At 39.9% G+C, this 22,240-nt stretch overlaps 1 pseudogene; it reads left to right on the top strand.

Moving 5' to 3' along the window:
- The first annotated feature begins 2,144 nt into the window (after positions 1–2,144).
- The window catches only part of LOC104866805, a 93,685-nt pseudogene continuing 73,589 nt past the window's right edge, over positions 2,145–22,240 (top strand).

The raw sequence follows: 22,240 nt of genomic DNA on the forward strand, positions 1-22,240 counted from the left end.
AAAAAAAAAAAAAGGTTGAGCACGCTCTTTTTGTTTGCTGAAGACTCAATATGTAATATGAAAGCAAAATGTTTAGTCTTTTGCTGAGTGATAAAATGTCATTCAAGTGATAATAGCCGTGAGACTGGGTACTGTGGCTCCGTGGCATAATGCCAGCAGTTGTCAAGTGATAATAGCTTCCACTACTTAGCAGCTTCGGGCTTTCACATTGAAGAAAGCCAGACTGGATGAACTGGTTAAATCCAGGGCATGGAAAGGGAGACTTTGAAAGCTTTTCCTCCCAGTTTGGAGAGTCTACCCATCATCTTCCGAAATGGGTTTGTTCGCCAATTGAGAACTAAAGCTGGGGAGAAACAGACATTAGGAAAGGTTTGGGTATGGAGGAAAATATACATGGAAATCAGCCCTTTTTGTAAAATTACTTAGCATTTTTCATTTTTAAAAACAAGAAGTAGGGTTGGGGATTTAGCTGAGTGATACCGCACCTGCCTCGCAAGTACAAGGTCCTGAGTTTGATTCCTGGTACCAGAGGGATAAAAAAGTGAGAAGTAAAGGTTGTAAGGTTAGGTTCTAATGTCTTTCCTGTGAGCCTTTGCTTCCTTGTAATCTTTCCCCTTTTTGGCCCTCTCTTCTGTGAACTCCCTAGTGGACAGGACCCTTTCCTATAGTCCTATAGCTGGCTTAAGGCCAGGCACTTAGTAGGTGCTCATGAAATTCTTGCTGAATGAAGTGAATAAATGTAAAGGGCTTGGCTTAAAACATTCCTTTACTTCTGTATATGAGCTCCATGAACCAAGAATTTAACTGCACTGAACTTGTCATTAATACTCATACATTTAGCCAGGTGTGGTAGTGTATGCCTATAATTTCAGCATTTGGGAAGCTGAGGCAGAAGGGTTGCTGTGATTTGAGGAGGGCCTGGGCTACAGAGTGAGTTCAAGCCAGTCTGAATTACAGGGTGAAACCCTGTCTCCACAAACAAACAAATAAACAAATAAACCATACTTTTAACTTTGCCTGATTGACTAACAGGAGAATCCAGAAGCACTCAGGTGCTATTAGAAACATCCAGATTTGTAGACTGGAAAATAGTGATTTGTAATATATATCTAATAAGGTTTCACTTTCTGTGACCTCAAAATAGCTACATATAATTGTCCCAGGGGCCACATTGTGTGTGCATTGTCATTGTTGCTTTTGAGATAGGGTCTTGTATATGGCCTGGTATGTGGACATTCTTAGAAAGGTTGCATTGCTTTCTTTGGCTGCATGGAAAGTCTGGAAAACTACACTTTCTATGGAAAGGTCTAAAAGGAGGAGTGTAGATTAAATGGCCCATATTATTTTATTTCTGTTCAGTCCTCCTGGTTTCTCCTCTTTCCCTCATTTCCTTTCCCATAACCTCCCTTCCTGTGCTATCTCTCGTTGGCCTGACTGCAGGAATCTATCTGCCTATGAGAACGTGCACTGACCCATGACCAGTACAGTCCCTGGAATTGTTCTCAGCATGAAAATCCTTCGTGGGTATTAGTGACAATTAACGTTTCCATTTACCACCCAACCCAAAGCTTTATGAGTGGCAGAGATGTAAATTTGTTTTCACCTTAGACCTAAAGTATGATTCTTGTGTGTGGGAAGCCAGCAATAGGAGAGTTGTGTGATCAGGAGATACATTTCAATTAAATTCTTCCAGTAACACCCTATCTCTTTGGCATCAGAACCTTTTATAGTGTTAAAATTAACAATTATGCAGCCGATGGCTGGCTAAATCCACCAGGGGACCCGGAGAGAGCCTCAGATAACACGACACATATAAATCATTCAGGAGAACAATTCATGAAAGAAAAGTTATCTGTGTTTGGGATGACATTGGGAGAGCTAAATAGCAGTCAATTTGAAGAAGGGACATTTAGTCCCATTGGCCGGCTCGCCTTTTTCTTTTTCTTTTTTTCAATTGTGTCATAATATATATTTTAAAAATTAATTATCCATCAGCCACAAGATAAATGTCTGTTCTTGTGTGAAGGAAACAGTGGCCCCGGTGGTGAAAGATCACTTCGTATGAGCAGCACTCCTAAAGAGAGCTGTCCCCAGGTGAGGGGCACCAGCTCCCAGAAGAGGTGGGTGGCAGACAAGCACAGTAAATGACCCACTTCCGTCTGCTGCTCGGTTGCATAGGAGAGCGATCCGGTCAGGAGGACTTCTCAGCACGCCACGTAGAGGGCAAAGTACGAAGAGCTCCGGTAGATAATAACCCGCAAGACCGCATCCTCCGGAGCAGCAGCACTCTTGGCAGGGTCCCCTTCATCCACATTCTTTGGAAGCATCTCTGCAAGAGTTTTCTCCTGAAATGTTCAGGCACCATCAAAGATGTCTATCCCGGGGTATTGTTTTGTTTCCATCAATGTGCAAAACAGAAAGGGACGACAAGACGGAGGCCGTACCGCTCAGTGCATATTTTCTTTCCAGAATCGTGCAGCCATCGTCACTATGGAGTTCCAGAGTACTTCCTTCATCTGAAGACATCAGCAGTCCAATGGCAGTCACTGCCCACTCCCTCCCTCCTCGAGCCCCTGCTAACTACGAGTCCACTTGTCACTGTGGCTTGCCTACTGTGGACGTTTCACAAGAAGGAAATAATTCGAATTGTGAGTGGCTTCTTCCACTGAAGTACTATTCTTTGTGCTGCAGAGTAGGTGAAGATAGGAAGGAGGAAAACCTTTCCAGGGTGACAAGTACGGTAGAGGACAACTGGGCTAGATAAATGTGTATGATGGGCAGTATTTTCCTCTTGCTCCGGCCTTGCGTCTCTCTGGTGCACTATTTATAAATACAAAGTAAAGGGCCCCCTTAGGTTACTGCTCTGGCACCACCGCCTGAGTAGACCAGATCCAGGTCTCCCTTTTACACTCCACTTTGTGCTCCATTTTTACCCTCTGCTTCTCTCATTTTCTTCGTCCAAGGTCGAGAGAATTTAAGGACCCAGGATGGATTTATGGGCACTTTCAGATTATCTTTGACACAACATGCTGGCTTGCCCTCCAACCCTGTCTATAGCTGAGTTCCCCTTTCACTCACGGTGTTAGGACATGGTTACAGTCAGTGGTCAGTGGTCAGTTGTCTAAGACTTGTCATTTAAAAGTCTACACAACGACAAGAGCCTTCTCTTACCCCCTTTGAAATATTCTGTGAACATTTTTTTTCTAGTATGTGGGATTGAACCCAGAGCCTTCGCACTGAGCTACACCCCCAGTGTGCTTTTTACTTTTTATTTTGAGACAGAGTCTCAATCTGCTTGCCTCAGCTTCCCAAAGTGCTGTAAGTACAGGAGAGCACGACCACACCCGGCTCTGTGAACATCTTTTATAACCCAAGTCAACAAAATTACTTTCTTTACTTGTAAAAGTTACAAATATTCTCTGTAGAAAACTTGGAAAATAAATTATACAGAAGAAAATAAGAATTTCTTCTAATCTTGTGACCTAAAATAGACTAACATTGGTATTCTGTTTTAGTTTCTTTTGGGGTACATCTATATTTTTAAATTAATAAAAAGTATTCATATTCAAGGGAGGGGAAATCAGTGGTAGATAAGAACAAATCTCTTAGAGCTTAGAAGTTTGAAAAACTTACGATCATACTGGTTGAAACCTTTGTATTTTTGCTGAGGATTTGGCTCAGTGGGTCTGCCGCCTGCCTCACAAGTGTAAGGACCGGAGTTCGATCCCTGGTACAAAAAACAAACAAAAAAAAAAAATTGCAATTTTTTTCTATCAAACATCAGAACAAATATATTTTCCCATATTTTGAAATAGTCTCTTAAAAGCTTGACTTTTAATATCTGATTTGAATGGGTCATAATTTCCAAGTTGTGGCTCACTTATCTTGTCTTCTTTTTTAACTATTAAAAATAATGCATTACAAATATGTTGAGTAAGTTTGGTATAAAGTTTTGAGAGCATATAAGATTAAATCCTTGGAATACATTGCTGAGAAAATTACTAAGCCAAAAAATATCTTTGTTTATCTTAAGCATATTTATGCATATGGTTAAATTACCTCTGAAACATTTTGTCAATTTATACTCAGACATGCTTTGACTGGGAATGCTCACTTTTTCATTTCTTATACTATATTATTATATTACTGTGATTGTAAACATCTTTAGGCAAAAATGCTATCTTTATTATTGGTAGAGTTTAATATTTTTATATATTTTTGGTCTTGTGTGACCTGATTGTTTCCTATTTTCCTTTCCTTCATCTTTGTCTTCTACATGCTAATAGACTGAAAGATTTTTCTTGTCATTAAAACTTAAAGGCCTTTGACAATTTCTTAAGATACTAAATTAAAAATGTTTTATCAGTTATGACAGTGAGAGCAGACAATTTTCTAGATCCCCTGGATATGTTTCAATTTGTAAGATATTGGCATTAATGGGAATAATATATGCAGAGATATAGTACATTGTAGGGTTCTTATTATACAGCAAGTACCAGGGTTCTTCTTGCCTTTCCTAGAGTGTCTCTGTTTCTTCCCATAAGTCTCTGTTTCTTCCCATAAGTCTCCTCTGTTTTGTCTCACGTTTTGCATTAGAGATGATTTATTGCCTGCATTTTAAACTCCAGTGTCTAGGGCTTGGTACAATCTTAGATAAACATTTGATGATTGGATAACTGAAACAATAAATATAAATGCATAATATGTGAGTCAGTATATTATACACCCCCTTTTCAGCCTTATTATTTGTCAATACATTTTACAATTCTGCTGGCCTCTCTCCCTCTCACCCACTCCTTTCTTTCATAGTTATTTTTCAAATTCGTAAGAAATATATCTAATTAGGCATCCTGTAATTACATTCCTTTTCAGATTGATTCTATTTATTTATTTATTTTTTGGTACCAGGGATCGAACTTGGGTCCTTGTGCTTGTAAGGCAGGCAGTAGAACCACTGAGCCAAATCCCTGGCCCTTCAGATTGATTCTAAACATTAGATGCGTTTTACTTTTAGATTACATTCGATTGTTTTCATTTCCCATGACACAAAATGTATGTCCCTTCCACATGTCTGTCTGTGTGTTGTGCTTAATAGCTTTTCCTTATATAGTGGACAATCAAGTTATGACTGGCCTGACATATGAACAACTTGGATTGTGACCAGAATTTTTCTTTTTACTTATGACCAAAATCTTGAGTTATGAACCAAACGGTGGCCATTCTTGCTTCCAGATGGTCTCAGATGCAGGTTTGACCCTTAAAGAGGTCTGGAAGGAACGTTACAACATCCTTACCTGTGTGGGGTTAACTGAGAAAGCCTGGGCCAATGTCTCTCTAAGAACACTGAAGTCTGCCTAGAAGAAAGAATGGTCTAAAATTATACAGGAAAGAGACTTTGTAGGCAACTGACCAACTCGAGTTACAACTAGCCCTCAGGAACAAAGTGAGATCATGAGTCAAGAGTGCACTGTACCAGTAATGAATCCACTGAAAAGTAATTAGGAAAATAGCTTCAAAAGCAATACTACCTAGGAATCAACCTAACCAAAGAGGTGAAGGTCCTGTACAAAGAAAATTACAGAACATGAAGAAAAAAATTGAAGACACTGGAAGATGAAATGACCTTCCACATTCACAGTTCAGCAGAATTAGTATTGTTAAAAAGGCCATATTAGCTGACAGCATCTTCATATTCAGTGCAGTCTCAATCAGAGTTCTAATGACATTCTTCATAGAAGTAGAAAAAACAAATTTGAAATTAATATGGAAACATAAAAGATCTAGAATAGCCAAAGCAATCCCAAGCAAAAGAGTAAGACCAGAAGCATCACAGTACCAGATTTCAAAATATATTACAAAGCCACATAAACAAAAACTATGCTACAGAAAGAAAACTAGGCACAGACTAGTGGAATAGAATAGGGGACACAGAAACAAACCCGTGGAGCTACAGCCTTCTATTTTATGACAAAGGAACCAAAAATATACATTGGAAAAAAAGACAGCCTTTTAAACAAGGAGTGCTGGGAAAGTTGGACATCCACAGGTAGAAGACTGAAATTTGCTCCCATCCTTAACCCTGTACAAAGACTTGTGCATAAGACCTGAAACCTTGAAACTACTAGAAGCAAATAGAGGAAACACTTGAACCCACAGACACAGGTATCCTGAGTAGGACCCAGTAGTAGAAAATAAAAGCAAGGATCATAAAATGTAACTTCATCATATTAAAATCTTCTGTGCAGGAAAGGAAATAGTAACCAGAGAGAAGAGGCAATCTAGAGGATAGAAAATCTTTGCTAGCTACTCTTTTGAAAGGAGATTGATATCTAGAATATATGAAGAACTAACAAAGCTTAACACCAAAAAGCCCCCACTCAAATGAATTGAGCAGACACTTCTCAAAAGAAGTACAACTTGTTAATAAGAATAGGACAAAATGTTCGGTATCTTCAGCCATCAGAGAAATGCAAATCAATGCTACACTGAGATTCCATCTCACTCTTGTCAAAATGGCAATCATCAAGAATACAAAAAAGGAAACAAAAGCAATAAGTTGTGGTGAGGATGTGGGTGAAAGGGAATGAGTACAGCCACTATGGAAATTAGTATAGAGCCGCCCCCCAGTTGAAAACAGAGCTACGTTTGATGCAGCTATTCCACTTCATGGTATATCCCTGAAAGAGTTAAAGTAATGACACAATAGAGATACCAGCATGTCTGTGTTTAATGTGGCATAATTCAAGATAGCTACACTGAGGAAATAGATTAGATGCCTGACAACAGACAAATGGATAAAGAAAAAGTGGTATATATACACAATGGAATATTACTTGGCCATGCAAAAGCACAAAACCATGTCATCTGCAGGAAAATGGAAGAATTACTGACCAGCATGTTAGGCTAAATAAGTCAAATTCACAAAGTCAAATATTGAATATTTTCTCTCAAAAATGGAATTTAGGGCCAGGGATTTAGCTCAGTGGTTCAGCCACCTGCCTCACAAGCTCAAGGTCCTGAGTTTGATACCCAGTACCAAAAAAAAGAATCTAAAAAACAGAGGAAAAGATGACAGGAAAGTAGAAGGGTAATTATTAGAAATGAAGGAAGGGGTTGGGGATGAGAGAGGGAAAGGAAAGGGACATGATGTGGGAATAAAAAGAATCAGAGTATGTTATATGCATATACGAATATATCAAAATGAGATCAGTATTTCAATATAACTAAGTTTCACCATAAAAAAGTGTTGTAAACTTGAAATCTGACCCTTCTTCCTCAATTGCTAATATCCTATATCCCCTCTACCGGATCTTACATATTTTGAACTACATTTGAAGAACTACATTTATTCCTTGTACCGAATTTCACATTCAGCTTTTTTTCCTTTTCGTTGAATCCTGTAGATTTGGCCTCCAGCATTTACAAAATATTTTTCATTAATGTTAAGGTGTGAGTCACATTGCGCTGTTTCCTTTAAATTATTCTTTTACCATATTTTATGGTTTCAAAGGCCTCTTAAAAAATTTTTTTGCTGCCTCCTCCATCATGTCTTCCTCCTCCTCCTCCTCCTTGTTCCTCTTTTTACAATCTATGCATCTTTTTCTCTTTTCTTTTTACTCCTATTTCCCATGAATTTATAGGAAATGGGCACAGAATCCTTACAACTGGTTCTCCCAAAGTGCGCTTTTCTGGGTGGAGGAGGTGGGTGATTCAGTTGATCCCGGTACCCTTCTCTTTGGCTCTCTTCTTCTCATTTTTCTTCAGGCATTTCAGGAAGTGACATCACTTCTTAAGAGTGCTCAATAAACTCAATGCGCCTTTGGATTCTCTTGGCAATAATCTCACCCTCAATCTATTTGTTTATGGCAGAGCTCCCAGCATACCTGGGCTCCGCTAGTGAATCCCAGTCTGGCTATCATAACATTGGTAGGGAACTCATTCCTTTTTGGACATAACCCAATCCCATGATATCTACAGTACCATCATTCTTATAGCTTTGCCTTTGCAAAGCCAAAGAATCAGCTCCATGTCTTCTAAAAGGCCTGGAGAACCATAGCTGATATTTCCCTTTTCTCTCATACTTATCATTTTGGCAAGTTACAGGAAGATGCCAATTTGGCCAAAGGTACCACCATCCTTACGAGTAGCCTCTCTTCTTCACTAGTATTGTCCTTTCCCTGTATTTTGCCTTTTTTTCTGTGTCTTAGGTTCCAAACCAAATCAGGCATAAAACAACCCCAAATGGACAGGTTTTTAGCAGTAATCTCTCTACATCAATCCTATTGTATTTTTCTATTTCCTTGTTCCAACCAAAAGTTTACTGTTATTGTTAACTGAAATTCCTTATGCAAAAGAATGTATTTTTTAATTACTGAACTGTTCACTCAACATGGTTTATATGGTCAATTTAGTAGATTTTTTCCACCACTGTGACAACAACTATTTTTTTATTGAGGTCACCATATTTCCTGTATCCACAATTTTGTTCTTGAGTGAATTGCATTTTGAATCATTAGGAATGTCTTTCAAAGGCACTTTTACTTTTCTCTTAGTACCATATTCAAAATCATGCTTGTATTTTCCCTGTTAGTATGAGTCACCCACTAAACTCTTTGCTTCCTAGGACTTGAATTGTAAATTTTCTTGTAAAAAGAAAATGCTTGTTGGATGAATGAGCAAATCTTAATTTATCTCATGCCAGTTGTCATAATAATTAATATTTTCATCTCCATCACTATTACATCATCTTTACCACAACAGCTAACATTTACTAGTACATTTATGTGCCAGGGACTAACGCTTTAGAGATATTATCTAATCATAGCAGCTATTTTTCTTTAAAATAACTTAATTTGAGTTTGAAGAACTCATTCTACCAGAACTGTACGTGTTTTCTCTCAAATACTTGAGGGTTTCCCATTCTTCTGGAGTTATCTTTAAGTTTCAGGATTTTAAAAGACACTGTTACAAAGCAATATAGCTTTCCTCAATTTCCTTATTGAGAATTCTGAAATTATATTGAACATCAAAATGTCCAGGTGAATATGCCCTTGTTTTGGCTTTCTTTTTAAAAATATTTTAAATTTTTATTAGTACATTATTACATTCTCTGTGGGGAGTTGGTACATGTACATAGAACATATCCATTCTTTCTCTTTCTTCTCCCTTCCCCCCACCCGCCCCCACTTTTTGTTGTTGTTGCCTTCTTTGCCACTGGTGTAAGAACTTCTGGCTGATGAGACATAAGTTAGCAGAAGCTGGGCATGGTGGCACATACCAATAACCTCAGCACTCTGGGAGACTGAGACGAGAGGTTCATAAGTTTGAGACCAGCCTGGGCAACTTAGTGATGTAGCAAGACTCTGTCTCAAAAAAATAAAAACCACCTGGGATTTAGCTCAGCAATTCGGTAGCCTGCCTTGCATGCACAAGGACTTCAGTTCAATCCCCGGTACCAAAAAAAAATAAATAAATAAAAATAAAGATGAAGGGCTGGAATGCAACTTAAGGTGAAGGTCTTGAGTTCTACAAAAACAACAAAAATTAGATGAAATTTTCTAGGAAAGTTTTTTTTTTGTTGTTGTTTGTTTTCTTCCAGATAGCCTGAAGTTACTTCAGTTCTCTTTTTTTCCTGCTGTCATCTCAAATGTGATTCCTGGAGCAGAGGTCAGCAATCTTATGACCATGTTGGAAAGGCTTAAAGTCGCAAGCACACGTAGAACCAATCTGTGTAATCATCTATTTTTTAGACATCTCATTATGTAAGAAAAGTAAATCCTTCTTTTTAAAACCATTGAAGGTGTTTGTGTGCTACTCCCAGCAAATGCACTATCAAGTGATAAGGAGGTTGACAGAATGCTGAAGGGCTGATGGCTCTGTCTTATGCTTGGTTCGCCATCTTCCCAGTTGGTCCTCCATTTTCATTCCTCACAGAGTACCTTGTACCAAAACCCTGCAGTTTTCTATGCTAGATCTTTGCCATAATGATGTTGCTGGCAAAGATCCCATTTGATTTGTGCCACTCTCAGGTATGAGGATATTTTAAAGACTGATTATGGCTCTATGGTGGACTCTTACAGTTGTGTCTCCCATGTGGCCACCCATTACGGGATTCATGATTTATCCTCTTCCCCACGTTGACTCCAGGCATGATCTTGTGGGTTGTTTTGGCCAATGGGACATTAGCAAATGTAATACAAGCAGAAATTCACTAAAATCTTTACCCGTTGGGGAAATTCCACTTGGAATGTTCCCAGACACTATGGTCAAAAAAGTGCAAGCCCTATGGTGAATCTAGGAAAAGAGAGCCAAGGCGCCTCAGGTGACACCTAACTGAGCAAGCGAACCATCCTGGGTACCCATAACACAACTGCACCCTCCCCCGGGAACATGTAGAGCAGAAGAGGTTCATAACTGAGCCCAGGAAGCACACAGAAAACCATTAGAGGAAACGGAATGCTTGTTAACGTAGGACATTAAAGTTTGGGGTTGTTTGTCACACAATAATAGATAACTGGAAAAGGCTTCTTCCAAAATATATCATGATTTGGAAAGTTCTAGTATAATGACTAGCCTAGCTCTACAAGGAATAAAAGATATAGTATTTGCTTTAGTAATTTTTGGTGCAAATCCTAAATGTATTTTTTTGTAAAATGTGAAATATAAGAAGCCCAATAGGTTTATGAGCCTATTCAAAACGCTACATTTTCCATTTTATTCTACTTAGCATTTATATAGTGCTTATTATCACAGAACATAGGTGCTTTGCAATATTATTTAGCATTTATATAACACTTTCTGCTTTCAATGTGTGCTACAAATTATTTTAATTATAATATTTGCAAAGTACTTTATAGTCATTTAATATATCTCATGACTCTCCTTGTCGAGGGGAAAATATATAACCAACACCAGTCCCATATTGTATCTTCCCTCAGAATATGGATATATCGATGCGTGGAGAGCTGGGTCTACAGAAATCAGCAGACATGGAACAATAAAACCATGGCAACATAGCCTATGTTAGAAATCCGTGTGCATGTGTGTGTGTGTGTGTGTGTGTGTGTGTGTGTGTGGCATGTCCAATTCAATTGCTCCCTTCAAGCAGTATTTGATACCAACATTCTAAAATCCATAAATATATGGGTAGACCAAAGCAGAAGCTTTGGAATGAGACAGGTGAGCAGATCTTCAGCCTATCAGGTTATTACATTTTTGTTCGTAAAATATCCATCCATTTTGTGGTTATGGGAGTGAATATACGTAACATGGTCCTGATACACCAGAAGTACGTAAGAAGTAGAGCAATTCTTAATTAATAAATAAGGTGGTATTCTAGTTAAGAAGTAATTCTTAGTGTCAAAAAGTTGTACTGAAACAGATACAAGTGCTTTAGCTCTCTCACATAATGAGAGTGCCATTCAATAATTGGCTACTTTTCTTATTACCTCTTGAAATAATCTTAAGGAATTAATTCAGTGTAGCTTATTAATCCTATAGTCTTTGTCAGCCGAGAAGGTGGCCCAGTCTCACTCCTTCAAAAGAGCAGTTTTATTGTTAAGGAAAGACAAGTCTTGGATTTCTCCACAGAAAGACAAAGAAGGCATCCGGCCGTTCTGGTGAACCAGGCCTACCTTGCTATTCCCTGGGGATTTCTTTAACAGAGTGTCACCATGATAATATTTCTCTGTTCCTACTAATGCCAGGGATGGTATTAGCCATTAAAATTTCCTGTTGTTCCAAGAATCAGTTTTCTTTCCTATTGCTTCCAGGATCAAAGTGGAAAATGGACACTTCACCTCTTTGTTTCTCACAAGGTAGTTTGAGGATGGTTGCTCACATCTTCTTAGACTAGGCAGAGTTATAATTTGAACCCAGTCTTACATTCTAGAAAGACATATTCTTTACAGAGCCACACAGACAATTTTCTTACCTTTTGAAATTACACAATTACCAATGTACCTCTATGGGAACATGCTTAGTCTGCTTTTCAAACCATTCATTCGGTTGCTTTAATCATAGCATCTAGGGCTTGGTTACCTAAGAGAAATGCATGTTTTCAGCTTGTTCTCACATACAGGAAGGCAGAAATCTAGGCTTTAAAAAATGATTTGTTCATCTGAATATTTTCACACTTTAATTTTTTTCAGTACTGCACTGGAAGTCGAATAGAATGATAATTTGGAAACTATTATGATCTCACCCTTTCCCCCTTCTTTCAGAGGTTGTCGGCTAAAGTTGGACAAGTTCTAAAATTCATACATGCTTTCACAATGAAATGAAAATGCAGCAGTCATGCACTGACTTCAGAAGGGCCGGCTATCCTTAGAAGTAGCATAGTTTGATTACTCTTCTAGCTATTTCAAAATATCTTGGCCATAGGAAGTTGTAAAAAATCTTTATTTGAATATTTGGGGTTTTTAAATAAATAGATAAAACCATCAACCTTTCCAGGGAGATCACATCTGAAACATTCTCATGTCAGTACCCTCATTCATGCTCAGGCTTCCTCAGTCCTGAGTTGAAGATTTGGCCCTAAGAGCACTGAAGGAAAACATGAGGGACGCAAGCTAGATTGCAAAATGAGCATAAAGTCAAGTGGCCAGAGAAGACAGCATTCACGTTTGCTGCTCCTGTTGTCCTTTTATCCTGTTATCCTGATGGCTGAATCCTGACCAAGCAGGGTGGGAGACCTGCACCATTTGTGGGGTGTTCCTTTAAGAAATGAATAAACCAAAGTAGCTGAAATACAGCACGAAGAGGGAGAAGGGGAATTCAGGAAGAACTAATCACAACTAGCTAAGAGGAAAAAATGATGCAGAAAATGTTTGAAGTAAGAAATAAATTGATCTTGAATATGATGCATACAAAAGGGGATCAAAGACACCCACAAAAGAGGTCTCAAAGAAATGTGAAAAAGTCCTGGAGATAAAATGTTGCATAAATATTGCTAGTCAGTTATAATCAACCACAGCAAAGCCATGTGTTTTGTGACTGAAAGAACTGACAAAGGCAGGACAACCCACTCAGCACTGGATAAAGGGAATCAGAGAGAAGAGGATTTAGTAGTTGTGGGGAAAGGGAGTGGAGGAAGGGTGGTATTTAGGACAGTGGAGGCAAAATACGAGGAAACTGTGAATGTCATGACAATGTTGAGAAAGTAGAGTGAGTGGTAGATCAAAAGAACTGCAAAACAAATTTTCCCCTTAACATCATGCTGGCATTAAGTAAGAGCTGATCATCGTTAACAATTATAACCAGATTCAATGAGACTTAAAAAAAGAAGAAGAACCCAGGGACACATAAGACCTAAAGAAGAATATCTGTGGCAGGTACAGGAATACAGCTGAAATGCTTAATACCATTCTTACTGGGTCAGTCTGGTGCTGAAGCCCTCAGTGTGCCTGCTGCCTGCTAGGCAGCCCTCCCAGAATCTAGGCTGATGCATCCGTCTCGCTTCCTCCAAGGGCTGCCGTTTGCAACCACAAAACCCCAGTGAGCAGAATTGTGGCGGGCCAAGCCCTGCCCGGGTCTCTCGCCTTCTGCCTCTTTTATTAAAATATATTCCTCTCCTGGAGAAAGCGTTGTCCCACATCTCAGCCTTGATATCTCCTATTAACAAATCCTTCTTGAATTGCATGCTCTCCTCTTTGTTCAGCAAATATTAACTGATGGCCTACTGTGTATGTCGGATTTCTAAGATTTAGGGTCGCATCAACGGAGTAGCTAGGACTGTTCCGTTGTACCTCACAGTGAGGGGCAAGTGGGGACACATGGTACGAATGCATAAGTAAAATAATAGTAATAAATCACATCTCCATCTCTCCTGTATTAGTTTTCCACAACTGCGGTAGCAAATTACCAAAAATAGGGTGACAATAAAAATAACAGAATTGCATTCTTTTGCTGTTCTGGAGGTCAGACGTCTGAATGCAGGGGCTGGCAAGACTCCACTACCTCTCTATGCTGGGGAATGGGATGGAGGGGGGACCCAGTTTTTACTCCACATTCCTTGAGGACGCATGGCCACAATCTCTACCTCAGTAGCCACACTGCGCTCTCCTGTCTGTGTGAACTTGCTCTCTGGCTGTCTCTAATCAGGACACTTGTCACTGGATTTGTCATGGGATTTAGGACCTGCTCTTATAATGCAGGATGATACTATTTCAAGATACTTAGTTACATCTGTGAAGACCCTTTGTTCCAAGTAAGTTTCTATTTCCAGATTCCTAAAATTGGAAAAGAGTATCTTGGGAAAGAAGCATTTTTTGACCTATGTAGTTTGAAACACTGTGTAAGAGGAAGTTTCCAGCTGTTCTTTTATTGTTCTTTTGAAAGCATACAACCCAATTATCTGTATTTTCTTGAAAAATCATATTGCATTATATAGAGAGCCATCCTCGGACTTGTGTTCGATCTGCCCCACCGCCATTTTCTCTTTTGTCCTCACCAGCCAAATGTAAACAATTAACATAGCCTTTCAGCTCTCTCTTCGGGATCTACCTTAAATCTGCTTTATGGCTTTCTCTGTTGCTTTCTCTCTGGTCTAAACAGCTTTGGTTTCTTTGTTTTTGTTTTTATTTCTTTATTTTGGTACCAGGGATGGAACTCAGGTCCTTGCGCTTGTGAGGCAGGCGGCAGAACCACTGAGCTAAATCCCCGGCCCTAAATTTAGCTTTGTTTTTTAATCTGCATTCTTGCCATGATCTTCTACGGGCTTCACCTTGCTCCTCTCCAGACGGGGGTTCTCATGGCAGCCAAAGTGGAAGCTGTTTGAAGAGTGGACCGGAGGCTCTGCTGATGCCGCCTGCTAGGACGGGCACCAGGGAGGACCTCTGAAACTTGCGCTGTATTGTGGTCAAAATGATAAAGCATCTATGGTTGACGGGTGTAGCGTCTGTCTTTTAGGTCAGCATTGGACGGTCAGTGCCATCAGAGTTTTTTTTTTTTTAAGCAAGCTTTAAAGATGGACAGCAAGAGTATAGGATTTAAAATGAAGCTTTAGGGTAGCTTCTGGGGATCTGAACCAAAGAAACCCTCAACCCAGCATGGTATCTGTCATTTGATGGAGTCCAGTGAGGTCCCCGAAGAGAAGATAAAAGGCACCAACTTGTCCCATGGAGGAGGTTTGTCAATTCATCATTACCATGAAAATTTTCGTGCTGTGTCAGTGAAAGGCACAGGCAGATTTACTAGGCAGAGTTAGCAAGAAAGAGAAAATAGGGGAAGGACTTCAGCTGGAGGAGCTGAGGGGGCCACGTTCTGGTGAAGAAGAGGACCATACTGGCTTTTAGGGATTAGCTGAAGGGAGCCAGGGTCAGGTTTATCATGGTCTCAATTCTGGATTTCCAGGATGGCTCTGAAAAGTCTGTATTGCATGAGAGGGTAATATGACTTTTGCTCAAGGCAGTCCTACCCTTGCAGAGGGTCTTCTGGAATTCTAGGTGATGCTAGTTTTAGAATAATGACTGAAAATTTCTGGGCCCTTATTGGTCGTTGAAAGTCCCTGTAAATTTTTTGGTCTTTTGTTGTTGTTGTTGTTGTTTGAGACAGGGTCTCACTATGTAGTTGAGACTGATCTGGAACTCACTATGTAGCCCAGGCTGGTCTCGAACTCACAGCAACCCTCCTGCCTCAGCCTCCCGAGTGCTAGGATTACAGGCATGCCCCACCACGCCCAGCTCTTGTAAATGTTTTTTATCTTGGTGTCTTCAGCCTTGAAGAAGGTTGAGATATATCATGTAAATTTAGGGCAAATCAACTTTGTTTTGCCAACTTTTAGGCAGACACATAGGCCTATCATTCCACATCTCAGGAGGGTGAGGCAGAGGACTGGCAAAGGTTCCACCTAATCTGGGCTACTTAGCTCAAAGCTGGCCTGGACTACTGAGTGAGACTCTCTGAAAAAAAGGAAAAAGAAAAATCAAAAAGAAAGAAAAAGAAAATTTCTTCAATGCTAAGGTCAAAGGAAATTAGCACAAAGAACTGGATTTAAGAGGGCAGGTGTGGGGAATTAGTGTGGAGTTGGGGAGGGCTAGGTGATGAGCTTAGTCTGAAACAAGTTGAGTTACAATATAGAAACACAGAAAGAAAGAGGGATAGCATGGGATATTTCCAAGATGGTCTTTCAGAGATTCTCTCGGATCCACGGGGCAATAGGAAATACAGAAAGGCTATGACAATTAAAACTTGAGTGGGTTATTTAGGGGTAGAGGGAATCAGAAGCGCTTTGCGTTACTCCAAAGGAGACTAGGGTATCAGAAGTTCAGATACTGCCATGAAGACATATTCGGTGTGAAGCTGTGGAGACAGGCTTGAAGCATAGTTTTTGTTTTTGTCTTTGCTTTTTTGGTACTGGGGATCCAACTCAGGTCCTTGTGCTTGTGAGGCAGGCACTGGAACCACTGAGCTAAATCCCCAGCCCAAAGCATAGTTTCTTTTAAGAATGTTAACCAGTCTGATCAGCACATATGATCTATGTACTCTGCAGATCAACTTTGGCAGCTTAATGTTATCTCCTTTCCCCTCTCTTCTTGACTATTTTGAGCCAAAGTTAGTTAATTCCAAGGGCTATAGACCAATTTTCACTTAAGAATATGTGGAACAAGCCATTAAAATATGTACAATTTCTGTGTTATATATCAGTTAAAAATAAGTAAATAGGAGAATATGTGGAAAAGCATTAAGAAATTATGACAGATGTTTAGTTTGCGCTCCAAACCTTGCTGTGATCTTTGTAATCATTTGATAATTTAGCATGGCGCATGTTCAAACAGTGTTCCAAAAAATCTACTGAAAATCAGATTGATTGATTGAAGCAAAACATCCCAAGTTCCTAAATCATTCTCTCGGCAAGGAGATATACTTGAGCAGCTACACATGAGTTTTTCTGCCAGGTATACACAGGACTTTGTATTTCCCATGCCTTCAAGTGAAAGACCACTGGGAACACAAAGTTGTCTGTTGACAAGATTAGGCTCTTGGCTCACTGCCCTGAAGGAAGCTTCCAGGAACCGCATGTTAGAAAGACCTCATTCTGTAGGTTGGGCTCAATGAAAAGATTTTAGGGAGTGTTCTAGAACACTGGCAGGAAGCAGTGACTATTCCAGGATTGGAGTCTTTACTTTGTGGGAAAAAAAATGCAAGGCTAAAGCTATAATTGGCAGAGAAGCAGCCATCAAGAATATCAGCTAGGACACAGGGTGTTTGGGTATTTTTGTGAATTGGATGATGTTGTTGTTTTGTCTTGATTTACTACAGTCACGGGTGGTCTTGAATGGCACTGATGACCCGTGGAACGGTTTGTGTCCCACAGAAGCACGCTCTGTCTAGCTATGAGGGCAGCCCAGCCTGCAGCAGCACTGGCACCTAATGAGAAGCACCAGGCTTGTCCCCATGACCAGGGCTGCTTTTCTCCTTTCTTCTTTTTCTTTTCTTTTCCAATAGTACAGGGGATCGAACACAAGACGGTCACCCAGAGCTGCATCCTTAGTCCTTTATTTTAGTTTTTAAATTTTGCAATAGCATCTTGCTAAGTCCTTAAGTTGCCCAAGCTGGCTTGAATTTGCCATCCTCCTGCCTCAGCTCTTGAGAGTGCTGGAAAACAGGTGTGCACTACCACACCCAACTTTGTTTTTATCATTCTTCGAAGAAGTGCTTCAGTTACTGTGGGTTCCCTGCTGCTCACTAAGCAGCAATACACAAGTGATTATTCATTCAGCAAAGGTTGATGGAGACCTCCTATGTGCTGATATAATAGTAGTCAAAACAGACAAGAACTTTCTTAAAATTCGAGCTAGAGTGGAGAGTAGAAGAAACAGGGAAGCACATACTTTTAAAAAAAAAAAAAAGCAAATTTAATTATAAGATATGAGAGCCATTATGAAAGCAAACTCAGAAGGTGTAACCACAGAGCTAATCGAGTCTATAAACAGTCAGAAAATTATGTCTAAGCAGAAATCCAAAGGACAAGTGAGAGTTAGATAGGTGAAGGCACTCTAGGTAGATAGAATATCAACCAGCAAAGACTGAGGCTCAGAGACTGAATGACCACAAAGAAGGCCAGTATGATTGAGTCCTCGCGAATCTCAAAACCATTTCTAAATATTCCCTTGGACCAAACAATATTTGTGACAACATTCAGCATTCTAAGTGACGTTAATAAAACCCAAGAAGTTGCCTACTGCCCAAGTGGCTTTGGCCAATGAAAGCTACCATAATAGTGCATAGGTGACAATGCCAATTCCAGATGAGATGGTCTCATCCTTGGGGATCCATGTGCTGATTTGAACCTAAGCCTTGGTGTTGTTACACTACACACTTGACTGTTCTTTCTCCTCTTTTCATGTCTTACTTTCTTGGGTTCTGTATGTCTCATTAACTCCCTGGGCCCTCTGAGGTGGCATTTCATCCTGTTCCTCCTCACATGCCTCCTTTAAATCTAGCACTCAGTAGGTTTCTTTGTTCCACATTTGTCGGTGAGATATGTCCAATTGTTCTTAGTAGTGAGGTAGAAACTCTACAATGATGGGTCTTTGCCCTCAAGGAGTGGAGAGTCATTTAAAAAATCTGATCCATTATCTTAAAAATCAAAACTAAACTTTTTGGCAACTTTATTAAATTACTCAACATAAATTTATATATTGCCCCTGCTGTAATCAAAATCACTTTTATTTTATACTTCAGAGCCTAGTGAACTAGATTTAATAATATTTTTGTTTTTTTATAACAAAGTTAGAAGATTACAAGACGGTATTACCGTTGTTAAAATCAAATGGCTTAATTGTAATCCCATTTACAATTGATGTTTACACCCCCGGGGTATTTGAAAATGAGGTGCATTTCCTTTTATCTTGCCAGTGGCAGCCCCTTGTAATGCTGTGTGAGCACAAGACTAAGAATTAGGACCTCTGGATTCTGCCCCTGACTCACCGGGTTACCTAACTTAACCTCACCCTTTCCTCACCTGGGAAATGGGCATAATAGTACTTACTGCCTCCCTGGGTGTCATGGGTATTAATTAGCGTTTGTCAAGGGCTTTGAGATCTGCAGATGAAAGGCCATGGCTCGCAGTGTACAGTATTATTATATAAAGCTCCTTGCCTCCCACTTTCTCCTGAACAGTGATTCCCAATTATAGCCATCTCTAAGTGGGGGGAATGCTGCATTCAGACACGACAAGGCACGTTTTATTAGTCCATTAGGACATTCCTATTTGAGGGAATTAATTTTGTGAAAATGGTTATTATGCCAAGGACTTTTATTTTAGGCAGTTGTTGCTCTTAATAGTTAATAGCTAATAGCAAGCCACTTGGAAAGGTGGATTTCACATTTCACTTGGGAGCACAGGCTTTCATGGCCCTGCCACTCACATCTGAGGATGCCTAGGCATGGGGTGGGAGGGTGACTTTCATAAAGTAAGATTATGGTGCTATGGAAGGCCAACTTCAGTTTCTGAGAAACCAGCTGGGCAGTAAAGCCAATACTACCCACTTAATTAGGAAAGGCAGAAGTGACTCCCACATACAATTTTCTGGATTCCGGTTTCAAAGCCTTTGTAACGCACAAAAAATTAATTCTCTCATTAGCACCACATTTCATACATGACAGCAAGCTAAATCCACTTACAATACTTTTCTTTCCTGTACTTTTTTTGTGGATCACTACTGATGACCCAGTGTTTGAGAATTAGCAACCTAATGTATGCTTTCAGAAAGGAAGTAGAAGTCTTAAAAGCTGACTGCTAGATTGAAGTAACAGCTGTACCTTGAAGAGTCAAAGCCTCATTAATTTATTCTGTTACAGGTTTATTTATTTTTTGATGCACTGTCAGACTTGGCATTTTCCTGGTTCAAAAATAACTGGTGATTTCTTCTTCAGGAAGCAATGTATTAGCTGCATGAGTTTATTCCAAAAGCTATCTGAGTTGTTAACGTGATGAAGATCTTATCTAAGAGTCAGAAGGCACATTTTGTGTTTTCCTGACTACAGATTTCTTCTCTGGGGAGTCATTTCCCTCAATAAATGGTTGTTTTTTTTTTTTAATTTGAAAAAAGATAGAGTGACAAAATTTTATTATTTTTGCATGTCGAGATATACTAGTATTTATTATATAGATGAGAAGATAACATATCTTCATGAAATGAATTTCTATCATGTTTATCAACCCTAGGGGACCTCATTTACAGCCATTCCTAATTTGTGATGATGTTGGTCTAAGGAGGAGTAAAACCACCATTGTTTTATGGTGAAAACAGAGTTCCTGGAACAAATTCATTGTGTAAACAAGAGAAACACTTTCTACACCTAGGAATGAGTGAGACCTAACATTGTCCAGGGCCTGAGAAACCAGTTAGTGGTATTGTTGGCATTCAAAGAACATTCCAATTACAAATGATTCTTATCTATCTATTAACATACTTAGCAGTCTCACTGGACCACTTATAGCCCATTATCTTGACCATAATTTTGCTGTTTGCTTACATACACACACATCTTTACAAAAAAATTAACAGATGTACATGATCTGATAAGCTTTGTCTTGTTTATTTTGTTATTCCTAAAATAATTTAATTAATATGGACAATCATTTATTCATGCATTCAAAAACTCTGCACTACCAAGAACGCCATAGCCCATGACCCGGAGGTGGGCGGGTAGAAAGATCATTGCAAAAAAATTGCTGTGCAGCGTGACATAGAAGAGAGTCTTACATATTCTAATGACTTCTGGGAAGGGCAGAAAGGTTGATGCCTGACTGCTCCTTGGGAAAGCAGTGAGAGGTTGTGAGGCTGTGGCAGGAAGGAGGCAGGTAGGAACAGGGTGTGAGGGAATGGAGGGGTGGCTGGGTGGCCCTGTAGGGGTGGGCAGAGTGGGAAAGCAGGGCTTCATAGCTTCTGCTGAATAGGTCCTATCTGTTACAAACATGGCTGGACGTCACTGGAGGGGTTTAACGGTGGGATGTTACCGTATGTAGGGTTAGAAATGTCTCCCCCCAAGGCGGACCTGTTACTTTCTTAACCTGGCTTGTCACCCGAAACACCAATTAACACAAACAAAAGCAAAAATCCTTTATTTTATTGACTTGTCAAGAGTTAAAACAATAAAACACTTTAGAAACTTAAACTCATAAAAAGGCCAGTGCCTCCCTGTTTCCTTCATACTCTCACTAGCATAAAAGGATTGCCTACCACTTAAAGAAAAGGTTCTTCCAGTCTTTATGCAAATATGATGACTACGAATATGAATTCTTATTTTCCTTCCTTTCATAACCCAAAGGCAGAACACTACAGTCACTATTCATTGCTTAGCTTCTTTGCCTTTATAATTTTTATGTATTTTGATTGACACACAATCTAAGTGCAGTGTGATGTTTGGATTGATATATACATTGTGTAGTCATCAAATCAGGGTAATTAGCACATCCGTTGCCTTGAACTTCATCATTTTGTTATGGTGAATACATTTAAGGTCTTGTCTTGAGCATTATACCTGTGGACCAGTCTTCCCCAGCTCCACTCTCTGCCCTGTTCTTCCCAGCCTCCAGTAGCCACTATTCTACTTCTGACATGTGTGTGATCAACGGATTCCATGAATGAGTGAGATCACCGCACTTTGCATTTCTTTGCGGTTTTGTTGAGGATTCAGTAAGCTGGGGTGTCTTTATCTGTGTGCGTTCCCTCGCTGATGCCCAGCTATCAAATGGAATCAGATGGAAAACACTGGCCTAGGGCCTAGCATGGAAGAATATAAATTTGGAAGCCCTGGAGGAGAAAGGAAGGCACACTTCCAGGGAGAGTTAAAGGGGAGCATCTATTCTGTAATCAGGATCATATTTCCAAAACATTCAACCAAGGTGTTTTCTATTCCTGGTAAGTCAGCGTCCACCAAGGCAGTTCCTCCAATAAGGAAAGGCCAAGTATCACCAAAGGAAAGAAGAGGAGGGTGTGTGTGGGGGGTGGTATTGGGGGAATAAATATTGGCCGAATGGAGAGAATGTAGGCATGAAGAGGCTTCCGCCATCGTCCTCTCCTGGTGACGGAGGAGGGCCTGGATTTAGTCCCTAAGGGTGTTCCTCAGTCAGCTGTTACATGGGAATGAGAAGGCACCTCAGCTTCTCCAGGGCCCACGGAGAGACACATGGCTGGTTGATAAAGTTGTCTAAGTCTCTTAGAAGTTTATGGCACTAGGGTTGGCACATCCCTGACTTTGAGGGCTCCTGGGTGGACCACCTGTCCCAGAG

This window comes from Fukomys damarensis, unplaced genomic scaffold, assembly GCF_012274545.1.
Source record: "Fukomys damarensis isolate Sample0158 unplaced genomic scaffold, DMR_v1.0_HiC HiC_scaffold_6, whole genome shotgun sequence".
NCBI classification, from domain to species: domain Eukaryota; kingdom Metazoa; phylum Chordata; class Mammalia; order Rodentia; family Bathyergidae; genus Fukomys; species Fukomys damarensis.